Here is a 20616-nt window from a genome sequence, read left to right as displayed (position 1 = left end):
GTCTTTTGTTTTTTTTCTGTTATGGTTGGATGTCACTGGTTTTGTTGGGCTTTTATGCTGATTTTTGCCCAGAACTGTGCTGGTTTTTTGGCAGAATGTTTTTTCTTGTTTCTTAATGCTATTATCTTTTAAGGATCTTTTGTAAAGGGTTTTGAGATCCCTTCAAAACCTATTTTTCTCGTAATAAAAAACAAGTTAACCCTCAAAGTATTCCAAATCATTTAAGGCTCTTACATAACCATTAATGGTTAACTCAACCTTCTTGCATGATTAGAGACTTTATCTCTAACTCAATCCTCATCTAACCCAAGGGTCTCATCAAGCATTCATGGCTTTAACCTTGGTTATCTCTTTAACCCTTGCACAAGAGTTTACCTCTTGGGTAAAAGCTTTATCCATTGTCGGATAACCTTAGTATAACCTTAACCCTTACCTCCTAGGGTAACCTTCATGTCTTCTCAAGCATTTAATGCTTCTTTCATCTCCTCTCAAGCAACCTTTTGTTGACAATTGTCACCATTTCATTGGTGAGAATTGTGAGCATGGATTGATTAACTTTCAATCCTGGCCCTTGTTAAGATTATTCAATCTTGACCATCCATTGCCCTATTTTTCCTATAAAAAAAAGCTCTCATTCTCTCATTTTGATATAGAAGTTTTCATGCATCAAACTTATAGTAATTTTACTAAGCATTTTAGCCTCTCTTTGATAAATCATCATAATAGAATTTAGAAGCATTCTAATATCATAGAATATCCATGTTAGACTAGTATATCATTGCTAGGATAATTAGCTAATCTTATCATCATATTTATGCTAGCTTAATCATCAAAGATTCAATATCATACATGTCTTAGGAATGCATTCATGTATAATAATCAAACATCACTCATTCTTTGAGTTGTCATTCCTAAGTCACTTTTCTCAATGATTCGAGAGAAAATACATTGATTTTAGGGATCTTGTGAGATAGAGAACAATGGGACATCCCTTGGGAAGCTGAGCTATTTCGATATAGTTCCTATAACTTGCACCAAGAGTCTCATTGGTGTGTGGGCCTTTTGAATCAGACTTTTATATTTCCGTTGCCCTCATTTCCCACACACAACTATAAGGACTCTTAGTGGGATTTCCTCCTTGCACAATAATGACAGGTTTGTTAGGAGTACTAAAGGAATCATGACTATATCCACATTGAACAGTGAAAAGGTGTTGATTGGGAAGTTGTGAAGTTGAAGAAGGATAAGCACCTTGGACTATAAAAAGAGGCTTTCTATGTTCATTTACATTTATCATGTTGATTAACCTTTTAGATGTATTATCCTTGTTTGAAGATTTATTCAAAGACATAAAGTCATCAAGGGCATCATCCAGCAAAGCATGGTCATATTGATTGAAAGGTTTATCTTTTGATTCAAAGGGAGACATATCCTCATAAAGGGAATTGTTGTAGGCAGCCATGTTGCTAGATCTAGTGGAGGAGTTGATAGGAATGTACCCATGAGAGGAATCATTCAACTTATCTTTCTCATCACCATGAAATGGCATAGTAACAAGGTTGATTAGTTTTTGGCAAAATTAAGGTTTAGAAGGCTTAGGGTTCAAAAACTCATCTAGAGCTTCATCTAATTCATCCTCACTAAACTCATAATCAACATAATTTCATACACCATAAAAAGTATGAACATCTTGCAAATAAAAATCTGACATTTTGAAATGAAAATTGAATAAAATTTAAACACATAATGCAAGCAAATAAAGGGAAATCTCCTTTTTGTTTTTGTGAAATTTTCACTTTTTTTTTGGAATTTTATGTTTATAAAGAAAATGAAATATGCTAAGTCTAGATCTAACAATGCAATATAATGAAAATGAGATTTAATTCATGTCGAGTTCACCAAAATGTGTAAGGGAAAAAGTGAGACTAAGCAAACAAGCCCTAATCTGAATCTTGTGTACACACTTGTGAAATATGAAAGAGCCTAGGGAGGTAATGCACTTTGGCTACTTCTTGTGAGGAAGGGAGTCAAGGATTACCTCTAAGGGTTTCTATTCCCTTGTTGTAAATGAGAGATAGGAGAGATGTGAAGTGCATATTTGAATGATTTAACCTAGAATACAGGTATACAAAAGCAACCCTAATCTGGAAATGTAGAACTGAGAACAACTGATATACTGCTAAAAAGTACAGATTCAGAGAGAAATTTAGAGGTGCACCTATGCCAGAAATGTGAGCCAAAATGTCCAGGACAGGAGTGCTATGCCCCTATTCTGATTCTGCAAACTGGAAGTTGTACTTGATAGGCTGGAATCTAAGGGTTTTGAACTGTTGTCCTACAAAATTGTGCCTGAAAATGGGAGGACCAAGGCGCCATGCCCCTGTCCCAGGGGTTTTTACTAAAATATGGTCTCTAGAACTTTCTCTTTGTGCTCTATCGGTCCTTAAATTTGCAGCGATGCTTGGATCCCGAATCTGCACCTGTATCTGAAAATAGGGTTTTGGGTGGATTTATGGGGTTTTGGGTGGCTTTATGGGGTTTTGCCTTAGTCAAACCCCTATTTTGGTGATTTCCACCTCAACAAATAGTAGATTTGTATAGTAAAATAGTGTGTGCAAGATCCTAAGATGAATGCAAACAATCTAGAGCAACCCTAAAGAGTAAACCTTAAATGCTTGTAATTGACAAAGTAAATGCCTTAAATCGATTTTCCAAAGAGATCTAAAGCATGAATGTAAATAATATTTATATAATGAAGCTCATACAAAGATACAAAAACAACATGAAACCATACCCAACCCCAAGGGAGAGGTACAAGCCAATCTTTAGTCGGTGATCTCCTATTGCTTTCCTACATCTTCAAAAGCCCCCAATGGATGAGAGAATGTTTGATGAATGCTTGATAGGTGTTGTTGAATGTTGTTGAAGAATTCAAAAGATATTCTCTTTCTCTACATAGAAGGTTCCTTGTAATTGCTCCAAAACCTTTTTCCTAAATTTGATTTCTTCTACATTCGATCCCTTCAAATGAAGAAAGAGAGCTCTTATGTATGAAACCCTAGATCTTAATTTCATCTTTAGACTAACCTAGGATTTGAATTTCCTGCCAATTTATTGGGGTTAAACATTATAATATAATAGAATTATGCTCCCAAAATTTTGAGAAAAATGTCAAGGACCAGGTGAAAAGTGCACCTGATCCAACCAATGTTTCACCAAATTTTCAAGGTCATTGGATATGATGATATTAGAGAGAATCCCAAAGTTCCATTTGATTTGAGATGTTTAGGTATGCGAAATCAAGCCTTAAAGTTTGAAATAGGACATAATTAGGGTTTATGATTAAATGATTTATTGAAGGAATAAGATGAAAAGGGGCATGCTTAGGGTAAAGGGCCCAACTTTATAATGTGTGTAGTGATGAAATATGAATTTAGATTTAATTAAATTAAATTAATTAAATTCTTAAAGAAGATTAGAAATGCAAAATGCAAAACACACTAAAGTGAGTGCTAACCCAAGCGTGGAATTGTACCACCCTAGCAAGGGTGTACAATTTACGACGCTACAAAAGGCATTTTGCATTATGCTTTTGATAATTCCTAACTGTTAAGGTTGTCTGATTGATGATCACTATGGATTCATATACTCTATAATATAAGCATATTTTTGACTAACAGCTTGTAGAGGAGATTGGAGAAGAACTGTTAAGTGGTTTTTGCAAGACCATGGTAGGAAGAGTGGAAGCTAACTGGGAAAGTGTTGGCATTGAGTTGTCATTGATGTCAACTAGTATTGCAGATTAGTGGTAGAGTGTGTCAACCGATATGATAGAGTGTGTCAACTGGTATGAAGAAGATTGAACCGGCATAAAGAAGAGAAGTATGTTCTGAGTTGATAGATGATATCAACGGTATGAGGTGAGATGCAGGAGTGTGTTGGCATGCTTAAGTGATAACCGGTAAGGCATAAACTGGTATGAAGTTGGTTGTTTGTTTATGATCAAGAGGTGGAATGTTATATGAATCACAACAACACCCAGTGAACAGAATAGAAAGAATGGCATGAAGACATATCGGAAGGCAAGAAGAATTGTCAGGAGGATATGTTGTCAGTAAGAGTGATTGTTCAATGTGTTGGACATATCAATAAGGGTGTGTACCAGTAGAAGGACTTGTCGAATGTTCAAGTTTGAACTAACCCTATGTTAGTGAGTTGAATGTATGCTAATGTGTGCCCCGTGGAGCTGAGGTGGAAAACATGTAGAGGTCGAAGAACTGGTCATCGGCATGGTTGTTTGTGTAGTAGGTGGTCATTAAATGATAAAACCACAAATCACGGGTTGATGACGGACTGATGCGGCTCGAGGAAGAATGGACGAAAGAGAATGATCAAATAGTTGAGGAATTGTGATCGAAGCATGAAATCCGATTGCAGATTGACCTCAAGAAAGAAACAGCTGGATCATAAATGAGTCAACAGATTTCAAGGCCATAAAATAGGGTTAGGTTTGCTATTTTTGGCAAACATGTTTTGGACAGATGAAAAATGTGTGATGTTTTATCTCCCCAAAGTAGGTGAGTGATCCAAGGGTGGATCGAATCAAATTGGATACAGATTTGATTGAAGGAGGGAAACCCTAACCGTCCTAAGTTTAAATTAGTTTTTAACACGAAGCCTCAAGTTTAAAAGATGTCAACCTAAGACTGATAAGTGATTATGTTGGATAATGAAAGTGTGTGGGTAGATTCTATTTGAAGGGAAAAATAAGAAAAATATGAATTGTGTGTGTACTAATAAGAAGGAATAAGGAAAACAGAGTAAAGGATGAACCGGAAGAGTAAGTGAAGAAGACAGAGGTGTCAAAACCGGTAGAGGTAGAATCTGGCAAGGTGTGGTCAAGTGTGAATTGAATCCAATAGTCAGAGGGAGAGAAGTTTTAGCAGAGTAAGAATCTACAAAAAGGCATTGTTGCAGGGTGTGTGGAGTTTTCACAGACATGTAAGATTGAAATCGACAGTGCAGAGTATTGAAGGGTTGCAAAACTTCATTTACAACAGGGAATTTATGTATGTATTTGAATCCTCATATTGTCTTTACTAAGTAGGTTCTTAATGCAGGGATTGTAGCTCCTTTAGGTTGTAGCCTATAAATTGATCAGGGGTTGGTTCTCCTTTGAGTCAATGCTCATAAATCAGGGGTTGGTGCCCTAAAATTGTAATCAGATCATTTTCATTGTGAGGCTGGATTGGAGCAGAAGATCTCCAACAACTATTCTCACTGAAGTTTTTCCCACATTGGGTTTTCCTCATATATCTGGTGTTATGTGATGCATTCTTGTGTATGTGTTATATTGATTCTATTGCAAATCCTTTCACACACTTAGTTTGCATTGTTTGGTTTATCGGTTAGCACTCTTTTTGTTTTATAGTGTACTGGTATATCCATGATTAAGAAAAAAAGTGTTTAAATCACTAATTCACCCCCCTCTCAATGATCCATTGTGTCCAACAATTTGTATTAGAGCCTAGGTGCTCTATTTCGTCATAGTGTTCTCCAGCTTGGGTAGATCCTGTCAAGTGTTCACAATGGCAAGAAATGAATCTACCTCCTAAAAAGCTCCTATGTTTCATGGTTTCAACTATGCCTTTTGGAGTAGAAGAATGGAAACCTATTTGTCTTCTCTAGGTTTTGATGTATGGATGTTGGTTATGAATGGGTGTATAGTTCCAAGTGTTCCCCCTACTGATCTAGATGCTAAGAAAGAATATGAGAACAATTCTAAAGATAAAAATGTCATTCTTAGTGGGTTATCTGATAATGAGTTCATTAAGGTTATGCATTGCTCATCTGCCAAAGAAACTTGGGATAAGCTGCAGAAAATATTTGAAGGTGATGTTAAAGTCAACGAAGCCAAGTTACAAATATTGAGAGAACAACTTGAGGGTTTGAACATGAGAGATGAAGAGAAGATTGTTGACTATCTCCAAAGGATTGATGAAACAACACCATTAGAGGGCTTGGAGAAGAAATAAAAGATGAGGTGGTAGTGAAGAAAGTACTTAGATCTCTCACATAAGTATGATATAAAGGTCTCAAAAATAGAAGAAGCAAAAGATCTGAAAAACCTTTACAATGGATGAGCTATATGGTTCCCTAACTGCTTATGATATAAGGATTGTCAGTATTGAGGCTATGAAGAAAGAAGCTACATTCAAAACATCAAGGAAAGGAAAAGAAGATTTTGCTCAAGATGGAACCGGTGAAGATTCTGATGATATCATGGCAAACATTGTCAGAAGACTCAAGAGGGGTTCTAGCAAATACAAAGGCAAGCTTCCCTTGAAATGTTTCAATTGTGGAAAGATTGGACATTTTACTACAAAATTTCCCTATAATGATAAGGATGAAGAATATCAATCAAGTGGTAGCAGATCAATCGGTAAAGACAAGAATAAGAATATCTATCAACATGGTAGAAGAGACAACTAGAAGTAGAGAAACCTTTACACACATGAAAATGATACCATGGATGAGGAGAGTGTCTCAGATGACTGTTGTAGTGAAGGTGAAGTCAAAGCAAATCTTTGTGGCCCAAGAGGTCCCGGTACTAGAAGAAGAGCAAGAAGGAGAAGTAGATCTTGAATCAAAGCTCATCAGTGCCTTGGAAGTGCTGAAAAAACAAGAAGAGATATCAAGAACGTGAAAAAGGTTTCAGCTGAAGAGTAAGAGATGTTGGAGAAATCTCTTGAAGAATCCAAGAAAACAATTGCAGATCTAAACTTCAATTGGAAGAGGCAAAGAGGATTAGTGAAGTTACTAGTACCGGCTTGAGTGAAAAGGAGAAGGAGCATCAGAACCTGGAAGAAGAAATTGTTCTGCTCCATAAGGAATTAGAGAAGAGAAAGAATGAACTGATGATGAGAAGCAAGTATGAAAGCAGCATAGAGGCCCTAGATAAAATGTTGAGTAACCAAAAGTCTTCAAAGGATGTCATTGGACTTGGATTTGAAAAGGGGTAGAGTTCTAGGAGCAAGGACTCAACCGAAAAGTAGATACAGTTCATGACATCTAGTGAGAGTAAGGTCAGGCAGGTATTCATTGTTAGCAAATCTGAGAAAACTAAGTCATATGTTGCTGCTACAAGGGATCAACCAGTAAGACAGAATGTTGTCGTAGTTCAACATACAAGCCGGTATGTTGGAAATAAAGGAATGAGGAAGATTGATGACCAAGGTTTCACTAGAGTTCACCAAGTGAGGAGCAAATATCTGGTAAGATAGAATCATGTTGCTCCAAGGACACAAAATTGGTATGTATCTGAATTCTATGGTTATTGTCACTAGTGTAATAAGTTCGGTCATAGAATTGAAGAATGTAGGAAGATGAATGTAACCCCCAGTTTTGAGAGTAGAAACTCATTTGCTGCATTACAAAGTACAAATGTCACATGTTATAATTGCAATGACTTTAGTCATAAGATTTATGAGTGTAGGAGAAATGTGTAGATGTCCTAAAAGAATGCTTTGAATACATCTTTCAATGCTAATGTGAAATGTTATAAGTGTCAAAATTTTGGTCACATAGCAAGGTATTGCAAGCTGAGAACTGACAAGTAAAAGAAAACAATACTAGATCAGAAGATAGAGACAAAACCGGAACACAAGATGAAAGAAGAAGAAAAGAAAGAAGAGAAACAAGTTTGGGTAGAGAAGGAGAAGAGTAAGATAGAGTCAAGATTGATTGTGCAGACAACTCTCCATGTTAAAAGGAGGAATCTATGGGTAGTAGAGAGTGGTTGCTCAAATCACATGACCAAAGACAAGAAAAAGTTTATCAAGCTTGATGATTGGAATGGTGGTTCTATCCAGTTTGGTGACAACTCCTCTATCAAGATTAAGGGTCGTGGTACATTGAATAATGATCGAAAGCTCAAGGCTCATGATGTGTACTATGTGGAAGGACTAAAGCATAATTTACTGAGTATAAGTAAGATGTGTGACAAAGGCTACAAGTTCATATTTGACTCTACCGGTTGTCAGATAAGCAAGCAGAGTACCTGTCAGGTTGTGGCACAAGGAAAGAGGACATATGGTAATATTTACAATTTGAAGGAATGCTATGAGTCCCAATGCATGATGGGATAGGTTGATGAAAGCTAGTTGTGGCACCAGAGATTAGGCCACGTGAACTTTGATAATCTAGTGAAGATAAGCAAAAACCGGTATATAAGAAATATTCCACAAATAACTAAACCGGCAAGTACTTTTTGTGATGAATGCATCAGAGGCAAGAAAATCAAGTGAGTTGCAAAACAAAAGAGAACAATACCTCAATACCTCTAGAATTAGTACATAGAGATTTGTGTGGACCAACAAGGACAAGGGCTCTGGTCGGTGAGAGATACTTCATGCTATTCATTGATGACTACTCAAGGATGACTTGGGTGACATTTTTGCATGACAAATCACAAGTATTTGAAAGATTCAAGATTTTCATAAGAATGGTTGAAAATGATAATGGATACGGGTTAAAGTGCTTAAGATCAGACTGGGGTGGAGAATATTCTTCCAATGAGTTCATTGACTATTGTGAGAGACATGGAATCCAAAGACAGTATTCAACAGCAAGAACATCACAACAAAATGGTGTGGCAGAGAGGAAGAATAGGATAGTGAAGGAGATGGATAGAACAATGTTGAATGAGGCCAACATACCAGATACATACTAGAAGGAAGCAGTTCATACTGTTGTTTACACATTAAATTGGGTACAGTTAAGAGTGAATAGTATAATGACTCCTTATGAGTTATGGTATGACCAAAAACCATCACTCAAGCATTCTAAAGTGTTTGGAAGTAAGTGTTTCATCAAGAGAGATGTTGATGGATTATGAAGTTTTGATTCCTAGAGTGATGAAGGAATCTTCTTGGGTTACTCAACCAATACTAAAGCCTACAAATGCTACAACAAGAAATTAAGAAAAATGGTTGATAGTATAAATGTGAGAATAGATGAAGACCCACATAAGGGAAAATCTGCACCGACACCCTACATTGATGATTCAGATGTTGAGTATGAAGAATAATCTAACAATGGACTAGTAGAAGAAGCACCAAGCAAGAACCCCAACTGGTATGTGCAGAAGAACCATCTAGAAGAATAGATCATTGCAAATAAAAATGAAGGTGTGCAGACCAATAGGAGACTAGCCCAGAATGATGAGCAGGTAAATTTCTGCCTCATGAGAGAACTTGAGCCCAAAACTTTTGATGAAGCTAGCAAAAGTGAAAAGTGGGTAGATGCCATGAATGAAGAGCTGAAACAAATTGAGAAAAATCAAACTTGGGAACTTGTTCCTAGACCAACAGACAAGAATGTCATAGGTACAAAGTGGGTCTACCAGAACAAAATGAATGAAGAAGGCAAGATAATCTGGCATAAAGCAAGGTTAGTTTGCAAAGGGTATGATCAAGTGGAAGGTATTGACTTTGAAGAAACCTTTTCACTGGTTGCTAGGTTACAGGCAATAAGAATGTATTTAGCTTTCTCTGCCTATAAAGGATACAAGGTTTACCAAATGGATGTCAAATCTGCATTTTTGAATGGTAATCTTGAAGATGAGGTGTATATCGAACAACCAAAAGGATATCTATTACATGATGATGAGAGTTTTGTATGTCGATTGAAGAAAGTATTGTATGGTTTGAATCAAGCATCCAGAGCATGGTATTCTCAGTTAGACAAATACTTGAAAGAGAAAGGATTCTGGAAAGGGAATGAAGACAACAACTTGTATATCAAGGTAGATGGAGATCATATGATTATAGTTGTTGTTTATGTGGATGACATTATCTTTGGTGGATACAAGGACATCATGTGCAAAAAAATTGCAAATCAGATGAAGACAGAATTTGAGATGTCAATGTTGGGTGAGTTGTCCTATTTTCTTGATTTGCAGGTCTCACAACAAGAGAAAGAAATTTTCATCTCACAAACCAAGTATGTTACAGACGTGTTGAAAAAGTTTCAAATGGAGGACAGTGAACCAGTAAGTAAACCCATGGTTACCAGTTGTAAATTGAACAAACTAGATGAGTCACTAGAAGTAGAGAAGACATTGTATAGGTATATGATTGGTAGTTTGTGATGAAGAGGTGGAATGTTATATGAATTACAACAACACCTGGTGAGCAGAATAGAAAGGATGGCATGAAGACATACCAGAAGGCAAGAAGAATTGTCAGGAGGATATGTTGTCGGTAAGAGTGATTGTTCAGTGTGTTGGACATATCGGTAAGGGTGTGTACCGGTACAAGGACTTGTCAGATGTTCAAGTTTGAACTGACCCTATGTCAGTGAGTTTAATGTATGCTAATGTGTGCTCTATGGAACTGAGGTGGAAAACATGTACAGGTCAATAAATTGTTCATCTACATGGTTGTTTGTGTAGTAGGTGGTCATTAAATGATAAAACCACAAATCACGGTTAATGACAGACTGATGTGGCTCGAGGAAGAATGGATGACAGAGAATGATTAGACAGTTGAGGAATTGTGATCAAAGCATGAAATTTGATTGCAGATTGACCTCGAGAAAGAAACAGCTGGATCATAAATGAGTCAACAGATTTCAAGGTCATAAAACAAGGTTAGGTCTATTATTTTTGGAAAACATGTTCTGGATAGATGAAAAATGTGTGATGTTTTATCTCCCCAAAGTAGGTGAGTGATCCAAGGGCAGATCGAATCAAATTGGATACAGATTTTATTGAAGAAGGGAAACCCTAACCATCCTAAGTTTGAATTAGTTTTTGGTGGGAAGCCTCAAGTTTAAAAGATGTCAACCTAAGACTGATAAGTGATGATGATGGAGAATGAAAGTGTGTGGGTAAAGTCAGTTTGAAGGGAAAAATAAGAAAAATATGAAGTGTGTGTGTACTGGTGAGAAGGAATAAGGAAAATAGAGTAAAGGACAAACCAACAGAGTAAGTGAAGAACACAGAGGTGTCAAAACCGGTAGAGCCAAAATCTGACAAGGTGTGGTCAAGTGTTTATTGAATCCAACAATCAAAGGGAGAGAAGTTTTAGCAGAGTAAGAATCTATAGAAAGGCATTGTTGCAAGGTATGTGGACTTTTCACAGATCGATAAGATTGAAACTAGTAGTGCAGAGTATTGTAGGGTTGAAAAGCTTTATTTGAAACAAGGAATTTATGTATGCATTTGAATCTTCATATTGTCTTCACTAAGTAGGTGCTTAGTGCAAGGGTAGTAGCTCCTTTAGGTTGTAGCCTATAAATTGATCAGGGGTTGGTGCTCCTTTAATTCAGTGCTCATAAATCGAGGGTTGGTGCTCCTTGGGTTGGTGCTCTAAAATTGTAATCAGATCATTTTTATTGTGAGGCTAGATTAGAGAAGAAGATCTCTAGCAACTATTATCACTGAGGTTTTTCCCACATTGGGTTTTTCTCGTATATCTAGTGTTATGTGTTGCGTTCTTGTGTATGTGTTATATTATTCTATATCAAATCCTTTCACACACTTAGTTTGCATTAGTTGGTTTAATAGTCAGCACTCTATTTGTTTTATAGTGTACTAGTATATCCCTGATTAGGAAAAAAAAGTGTTTAAATCACTGATTCACCCCGCTCTCAGTGATCCATTATGTCGAATAGAAAGAATAGACATCAGCAAACAAGCTTAAAATCTGGAGAATGATTCATATCATTATAAAGTGAAAGGATAATCCTTAGTTGATGTAATATAAGGTTATGTATAATAATGTAATAGATTACTGGACATGTAAATATGGAGCTAAATGATAAATGCTCGCCTTAGTTCTTCGGCTAAGTCCAGAGCAGAGAAACTTTGTAATTTAGATTGATTTAGGATTTTTTGGAATTATGCTAGACTTAATAATCTCGGGCAAGACCGGAGGTTTTCTTGACTCTGTTCTATCCTACTGATTCTCACACTAAATGGAGTTTGTAAAATGTAGCATTTTATTAATTATTAATAAAATTGCGGCCCTTAGCCTTTTACCGATCCGAAAAAAAATCTTGTTTCCATATAGATAAATATTGTTTTACTATTTTATAAAAATTATAATTATATATGCTTTCATTAAAAAAAATTTATCGATAATTTTATAATTTTATTAAAATATAAGAAATATACAAAATGTGGTGGGCAGTTTTATCTTTCTGTCATGCACAAAAACACCAGACTACAAAACACCTATTCTAAACCCCTGTTGCAAACCAACCCTAATTTGGACGACATAGTAGAACCCGTCCAACTATCCATAGTTAAATGAATTTTAAATTTTAAAGCATATACATAAGAGGAGAAAGGGGATTAATCCCCAAGGAGAACATGCAGGGCACATATCAAAAAGCACATCAAACCAGAGAGCACTAGGATTCTTTAGGAGCAGAAAGACCTAGCAAGCAACAAAGCTCCGGGTCCTCTTTAATACTAGCCACCACCTTGGAGTCCTACTCAATTGTTTCTCTTGGGTGCAACTCTCTTCTAACTTCAGCCCAAGTAATCACATGTAGGGCATGGAGGTATTCCTTCATATGCATAAGCTTGGCACACAATTTCACCACTACCCATCCGTGTCTGCCCCATCTTCTACACCTCCTCATCAACCCTTCCTCTTGCCACCTAACAGATGGAATAGTAGCCACCCTCTTCGAGCTCCCTTTGATAGGAGTGAGTCCCAACTGCGGCACCACCCTCATAATTAATGTGTCCAAATTCACCAGGTTGTCTTCCTCCATGAGGGTGGTGATGGTGTTCCACACCTTAAACACCTCTTCCTCAACGTAAAATCCCCACACTGCTATGAGGGCCAAAATATTGTTGTTAGTTTGATAATGATGCCCTAAATAGGCAATGTCTTCGTAGAGGATAAGCTTCACCGCATCAACGAGTTTTTTGTCCTTAAATTTGAACAGGTCTTTCGATCTTTTGTTTGTCACCTTCCCCACAAATGGGGCAAGCTTCTTGTTAGAGGAGAAGAATAAATTCACCTCCATTGTTGATTTCAATTCTATCCTTCACCAAACCATTCTCTCTGAGAGGAATTTCCCACTACCACACACAACCTCAGGATCAGCCCTAAAGGAACGCTTTAACACACCTTAGGATTAGTCCTAAAGGAATGCTTTCATTAATATAATTTATACTTTAAAATTTAAAATTTAAAAAAAATATTTATAATACATTACATTATATTATATCTTATTTATTATCTATAAATTCATAGGCTCATAGCAAATTATTTTATTACAATATGCAGATATTATAATACTATAAAGGCAAGTAGTAGCCACTATGTGGCAATTGTTTAATTAGAAAAACTTTAATTTTCTAATTTCTTTTCTTGAAATAAATTAAATCCATCGGAGTCTCGGACCATGCCTTTTCATGAGCAACGATCATAGATCAACGACGTAAGGTGGATTTTGGGCTGAAAGTGGAAACGATAAACTTTTTTCCAAACATCGCCTGGAAACACCAACCGCTCATGGGATGATGAAGTGTCACTGTGTTTGTCGATGTGACCGATGTGTGTGTGAAAAAGTGGTCTGTAAGCTGCAAGCACAACACTTCAATTAAGTCATTATATGCATGGTTAATAATCAATAATCAATAAGTAAAAACCATAACAAAGCGACTAATTGCCTTCTAAAAGATGTGAGCATAAGATTGCTCTCAGATTGTTATAAGCAATACCAGTGACTAGACCACACCAAGATGAAGAATTTAATCTATATGATATTTAACTATATGGATGCAAGATGGATGAATAATTCAAGCAAATAATCAATTCAAGCAATAATGGATGTAAGCAATAATGGATGCCAATAATCTAAAAAAGCACAATAATCTTCAATGACTCCAGAGTGAAATTAGCATGATAATAATCTCCAAGCGTGTTCTCAAAAATCTCTAGGGTAAATTGGAATGAGAGCTGAAGAGTGAATTTAAAGAGAATCACAAAGAGAGAAGCTCAATTTAGAATTAATTGAAAATAATTGAGAAATCAAGTTTAGTTAACCTTGAAATAGATTCCAATTATAGTTTAATTGAAATGCATTCAAATTAGAAGTCCAAGTTGCATTGGAAATAATAATAAATTAATTCCATGCATTTGTGATAAAAATAGATAATTCTTTTATTTATTCAAGAAAAGAGTCTTTTCAATGCAACTGAACTTCTTTTTCTGAAAAGCTTTGAGTTCCAATTTTAGAGAATAATTCAATAATTCAATTAAATTGCTTTTCTGATTTCAAGTTCTAAATTTAGAAAAAGAAATAATATCTCAAGTTTGATTTCTCTCTCAATTCAATTCTTTTATTTTAATTTCAATTCAACTCTTGTTTTGTAATTAATTCCTCTTTTGTAATAAATTAATTCCTTTTGCATGATTAAATGGCAAATTTATTAATTAATTAAATATGCAAGGATATTTAATAAATTAAAATGGGATAATTGATCAAAATGATATTCTTGGAAATGATTCGATTAATTAAATGAATATTTAATTAATATTGAGTAATTGATTTGCCATGTGATATTTGATTATTAAAGAATTAATAATGTGCTCAAGGTTTATTTAATTGCCTTTGGTTAGGACCTTGGTGATATTGTCGAGATTAGGGGCCCATGGTTTAGATGACCATTTTTAGGGTATTACATTTGCCCCTCTTTGAATTAATGTGCGAGCAGCGCATTGGTTCAAAGAATGTGTGATGTCTAGGAGATGCCAGTTCTGAACTTGATTGATCATGAACTAGATGAAGAGCAAGGTGTTTAGCCTGATTCGAAGCGACAAAGCTGAATGAAGTCTGATTAAAGCGATACCGTTCCCGAACTTGATTGAACTAAGGAATGATAGAAAATAAAAGATACCAAACTTGAACTTGATTGATCAAGAAGCGGATCTTACTGATCTAGATCTTGATTGAACTTAGATGCAGTGAGTGATGATAAAAATCGATCTTGAACTTGAATGATCAAGATACGATGAAGATAAACTGTTTAGCTTGATCAAGAAACGAATATTGAACACCTGCTTAGATTGAGTATGATCAAAGATATTCTTTAAACTTTTGATTGAGTTTAAACGAATAATCAGCCTGGTTTGAAGTGATGAAACTGATTAACGTTAAGAGATTGATTCAGATGAAAGACAAATATCAGCTTGATTTGAAGTGGTGAAACTGATATGCCCCTAGCGATTGATTCAATTCAGATAATTGAGAGATCTCAACTTGATGTGAAGTGATGAAGCTGAGATGCCCCTTAGAAAATAAGAATTGATTTTCTTTAGTTGAAAAGATTTTGCTCAACTTTTGATGAAGATTTGAAAAATTTCTCGACTTGTGAGATGTGAGGTCATAAGGTCCTAAGTATGCCCCCTCGGGAATGAAATCAAAAAATAGCAAGGGATTGATGATAGGAAATTGTATGGTGAGAATAAGTTATTTGAGCACAAATTGACTCTGAGGAATATTTGAAAAATTTGGCGTTGATTGATGAATTAAGCGCAGAGTTGATCGTGTAGAATTGAAACTGAATTAAGATTCAGCATTGAAATTTGAGCGCAATTGGAAGAAAGAATGAGCTTTTTGATGAAAAGAGCGCTAAGCAGTCCAAATTCAGAGATTGACTAGCAAAATGATCTCAAATTTTGATTTCGATCCTGAAAATGGAATCAAATCGGTCAAATTAGCTAAGGGTACAATTTTCATGTCCATCGGAGCAAGTTGAAAAATTAGGTTTTTTGCTATATATGGGATGAAAGTGTCATTTTCAAATCATTTTAACCCTCCAAGTTTGAAATTTCAAAAAGCCTTCTGCAAAGAAAATGGTGGTCCCTACTCGTCAACATTGATTCAAGCATCAGAGATGTCATAATCGACCCCGAAATGAGCCAGTGGTAAGTGATCGATCTTAAGCCTCTTTATGTTTTCAATTTTGAATTTTTTTGCTTATTTTTCAAGTTTTTCGCATGTGTGGGTCAGGTTTCATGTTTTATCGTGCAAGACAGGATCCCATCTTGTACGAGTAACTGGTAAAATTTCTTTTGCCATTTAGGGTAATTAGAATTTTCATTCGGGACGCACCCTTGTATTGTACGACAGGTCTATTAAAAGACCATTTTGTCGTGCAAGACCCAATAGTTTGTCGTTTGGGGTTGTTTTGTCATGCGACAGCTATTCCTGACTCGTAGGAGATTCTCTCTCTCTGTGTGTTTGTCATTCAGGAGACAGTGAGCATTTCTAAAGGTCTAAACGTGAAATTTTGATTTTGTATTTGACTTAGATAGATTTTCTTGATGTTTTACTTCTCTTGTAGGCTCATTTGGAATATTTTTTGATGCTTCGTTGTTGGGTTTTTGTAGGTTCGATTACCTCCTGTGCTATTTAGATGTGTTTATCCTCCTACTATGGCATTAGTTTGACATTTATCTGAGGTTGAGTAGGCTCATATTGACTTGTACGGCTTGACTCATCTATTGAGATTACCTGATATCCATGTGAACCATAGAATGCTCACAGCATTGGTAGAATGTTTTCATTCAGAGCATAACATGTTTCATCTGTCGGTGGGGGAGTTGACTATCACTCTCAAAGATGTATATAGGATCCTTTGTATCCCTTTTGCTGGCGATAAGGTGGATTATTATTCAGGGCACCTTCCAGGATTACAGGCAGTGAGACATGTCTTCAGTGATCCTGACATTTTGACTCATTCCATTAGTTGGGACATATTGATGAGCAGGTACAGCGAGGAGTTTCCTCTTGCATGTGTTCTAGCAGAGTTCATAGGCTATTTTCTGATGCCAGATAGAGGGTAGCAGGGTTTCCAGTGCGGATGGGGTCAGATGCTAGAGAGATTGATAGAGACCCCTCAGAGACTTAGTTGGGGTTCATGTTTATTGGCCCACATGTATCGAGAGATGCATGAGATCATGTATAGAGATGGGCGGAGCATGGTCACTGGTGTATATATTTTGTAGGTGTGGGCTTGGGAGCACCTTCCCATTTGTCGGCCCATAGTAGATGACAGTAGAGAGCCTGGGCAGCCAATTATATATAGGTATGTCAAATACATTACGTAGCCTCATCTGGGCAAGACAAGTTTTGGAGATGGCAGCTAGATGACCTGATAGCCATTGTATGGAGACCATATAGAGGCTTAGAGTCATGGGCTGGATGGTGGATGGTTTGTAGGGACCTTTTTATTACATGCCCTCTTATTGGGAGATTGCAGACCATTGTGGAGTAATTCATTGTATCACGGGTGATGAGGCAGTATGGCCAGCCTCAGGGGATCTCGCAGGAGTTTACAACATATGCATGTTACACAAATGAGGAGAGATAGGGATGGTCTCCATGGTTGTCCTATGCTTTGGTGATGCAGGACTTGACTGGTTTACATCACCTAAGGTGGGATTATATGGATGATGTGGTGGATGCGGGGGTATTGCCCTAGTATAGAGATTGGTTTCAGCAACATCCATTCCCTCAATTCACAGATCCAGTAGAGCAGGCTCCTCATATTGAGGATGTTGAGGATGATGCCCCTACACCGGCATAGGGACAGGGGTAGGGCCACAGGCAGGGATAGGCACAAAGAGCTAAGGCTCCACAGTAGATTAGTGGTGATCCTGGTGCTAGCAACAGCAGGGTGCCAGCTAATGTTGGATAGCAAAGGGGTGAGGACGGATCCCTAGGGCATGTAGGAGTGAGATTGGGTGGGACTGAGGAGGAGCAAACAAATTTGAGATAGGTCTGGTAGCAGCAGGATGAGAAGGGTGGAGCTACAGGTGGAGATAGGGGTGGGGAGCCTATGAGAGAGCAGGGGACTGACGCAGGGTGGTCGATGAGAGCACATCTTGCAGAGCTACAGTCATAGTTGATAGTGGCTCAAACTCAGCTAGCAAAGCGAGACCGACAGCTTGCCGAGGTGAGGGCCAAGCATGATTGCTAGATCGCATCATTGAGGGTAGAGTCGAGAGCAGAGATAGAGGCTTTATGACAGGAGGTCCTTCTCTAGAGTAGTAGGGCAGCCTATTATGTGGTAGCATATAGTGTCGCAGTTCCTGTTGCGCAGCAGGTGATAACCTACTCGCAGTATATGGCATGATCAGAGGGAGCTTGAGCACCTCGTCAGGATCCCTGGCATTAGGCTCCTCATCCTCCACCAGGCGATGAGGGAGAGGGTGCTAGCTAGATTATTTATTTTTGTAGCTCGGATATTTTTTGTAGACACACCCATTTTTTATAGCCTATACGATTCTTGCTCCGATGGGAGTTTCTATATGTCATTCGACATCATTTTGTACTCTTAGACTTGACATGATATATATATATATATATACGAGATCTTATTTGACTTCATCATACTTGTGTTGATTCATTTATGAGATGTCTTTTATATGCTTTATTCTATATGTATGCATTTCTTTTCAATATGAATGTATGTAATGCAAATGATTATGGATGTCTATTTTTGGTTCTTTTCATATGCAAATAAATGAATGTGTAATGAGTAATATGAGATGCAATATTTTCATTTTCTATGCAATAAGTTGAATGCAAATGAGTGAATAATGAAATCTATGAATCTATATTAAATGTTATGTATGCAGCTAAAACATCTCAAAACACAAGTACTCAATCGAAGAAATGATGATAAATAGACCACTTAGCGTAAGAAATGATGATGCTTTCAGCTCTCATTCGGAAGATAAAGAGATTATTATCATACTGAAATCACTCTAAATTCACAAAAATGGAGAATGATATGCAAAATGATATGCGAAAAGATATGCAAAATCATATGGGAAAAGATATGCAAAATGCATCCTAAACCTAGTCACTACATTTAAAATACTTAAGATTCATCACTGAGCATAATGAACACAATAGGCAAGTTAGAGTTCCTTTCTTTTTCAATGTGCAATATTAATTATCTTGTCCGCAATGACCCTTTTTTCATTCATATCCTTGGACAGATTTCACAGGGACCCAAATTGCATCATAAAGAAATTCCCTCAAAACAGACAAAGAAATGATATGGACCTCCCTGTAGCATACAAATAAGTGGAATCGAGGTATGTGAGGCAATTTCACCTTGTTGTGAAGGCTCTTATCACAAACACCCAGCTAATTTATATGTTTCCAAATCATTGGGATCATTCCTACAAGCAGAAAACAAAGAAAATATTATGCCCCCAATCCTTGCTCCTCTTAGTCACAATAGACTTCCTCGAGTCACTCAGAGGAATAATAATCAAAAACCAATATAAAAGATAGCACACAAAGAAAATTTTCATTCATAGCTCAAACTGTTTAGTGATTATTTTCCGTTATGTTGTTTTGCTTGTTTACTCAATGATAAAAACTCTTTGGTAGTTAGGAGACAAGTGACTGACTTAGAGTGGATGACCAGGTTTCACTGACGGAAAGATGACTTGGTTGACACTGCTTAGGATATGTAAATTGCTCTGTCGAGTAACCTAAGACTAGGATGCTAGTCAGTTTCAATTCATGAGGGTTCCAATGAACCAGGATGTCACAAAAGTGACTGAAAAATATATACAAGCGAAAACAAAAGATGCATGAAAGCGGGAAATGCCAGCGTTGCGTTGATAGATGGAGCGCTTGAGTACAAGAGGTGCCTGTTTGCTAGGTTTTCACCTGCTTGGCAGAGATTCTTTTTTTTTTACCAAGGTGTATTTACCAGGTTTTTACCATGGCATTTTCTTTCTTTTTTTTCTTTTTTCTTCTTTTTTCTTTCTTTTTCTCTTTTTTTGTATATTTTATTTTTATTTTTCTATTTTTTTAATTTTTTTTAGGACTTTTTCTAGTTATACAAGTTGGTGGCACAGAGAATGCTAAGCGAAGAATTTCTTCAAGTGGATGGTGTTAATCAGTTCACAGAGTTGTTCTCCTTTTGAGTTTGAAATTTGATAGGCACCAGAGCCGAATACTATAGTAACAATGTAAGGGCCCAGCCAGTTGAGTTCAAACTTCCCTTTATTGTCACAAAACTATTGATTTTTTGGATTTTCTCTCAGAACTAGATCACCAACCTGAAATTATCTTTGTCTAACTTGCTTTTTATATCCTCTGGACATTCTCTTCTGATACACTCTGAGATGTTCAAATGCCACTTGTCGATGCTCATCTAGCAATTCGAGCTCTTGCAATCTAGATATTCTATGATCTTCATCAGTAACAAGACCTTGCAAAGAAACTCTTAGAGATGGTATTTCTACTTAAATAGGTAGTACTGCTTTGGACCCTGTAAAGCAGAAAAATCGAACCCTAGTTGTTCTCCCCTCCCCAACTCCAAGGAGAGAGAAGGGAGAGTCAGTAGGGTTGATGGTTTTCACTTAGGAGAGACTTTACATTCAAAATAGGGGTTGAAACCCACAAGATCCAATCCCACACAATGCAAGATTGGATTCTAAATGAGTTTCAAGGGTTGTGATAGCAAGGATACCCTCTTTTGTAAAGAATGTAGATAGAATGATTGAACTAGGAATGTATGTAGAAGCAATAAAGATTCGCTTATAAACAGAGATAGGG

This window comes from Cryptomeria japonica, chromosome 5 (genome assembly GCF_030272615.1).
Source record: "Cryptomeria japonica chromosome 5, Sugi_1.0, whole genome shotgun sequence".
Taxonomy (NCBI): Eukaryota; Viridiplantae; Streptophyta; class Pinopsida; order Cupressales; family Cupressaceae; genus Cryptomeria; species Cryptomeria japonica.
This window is presented reverse-complemented; position numbering follows the sequence as displayed.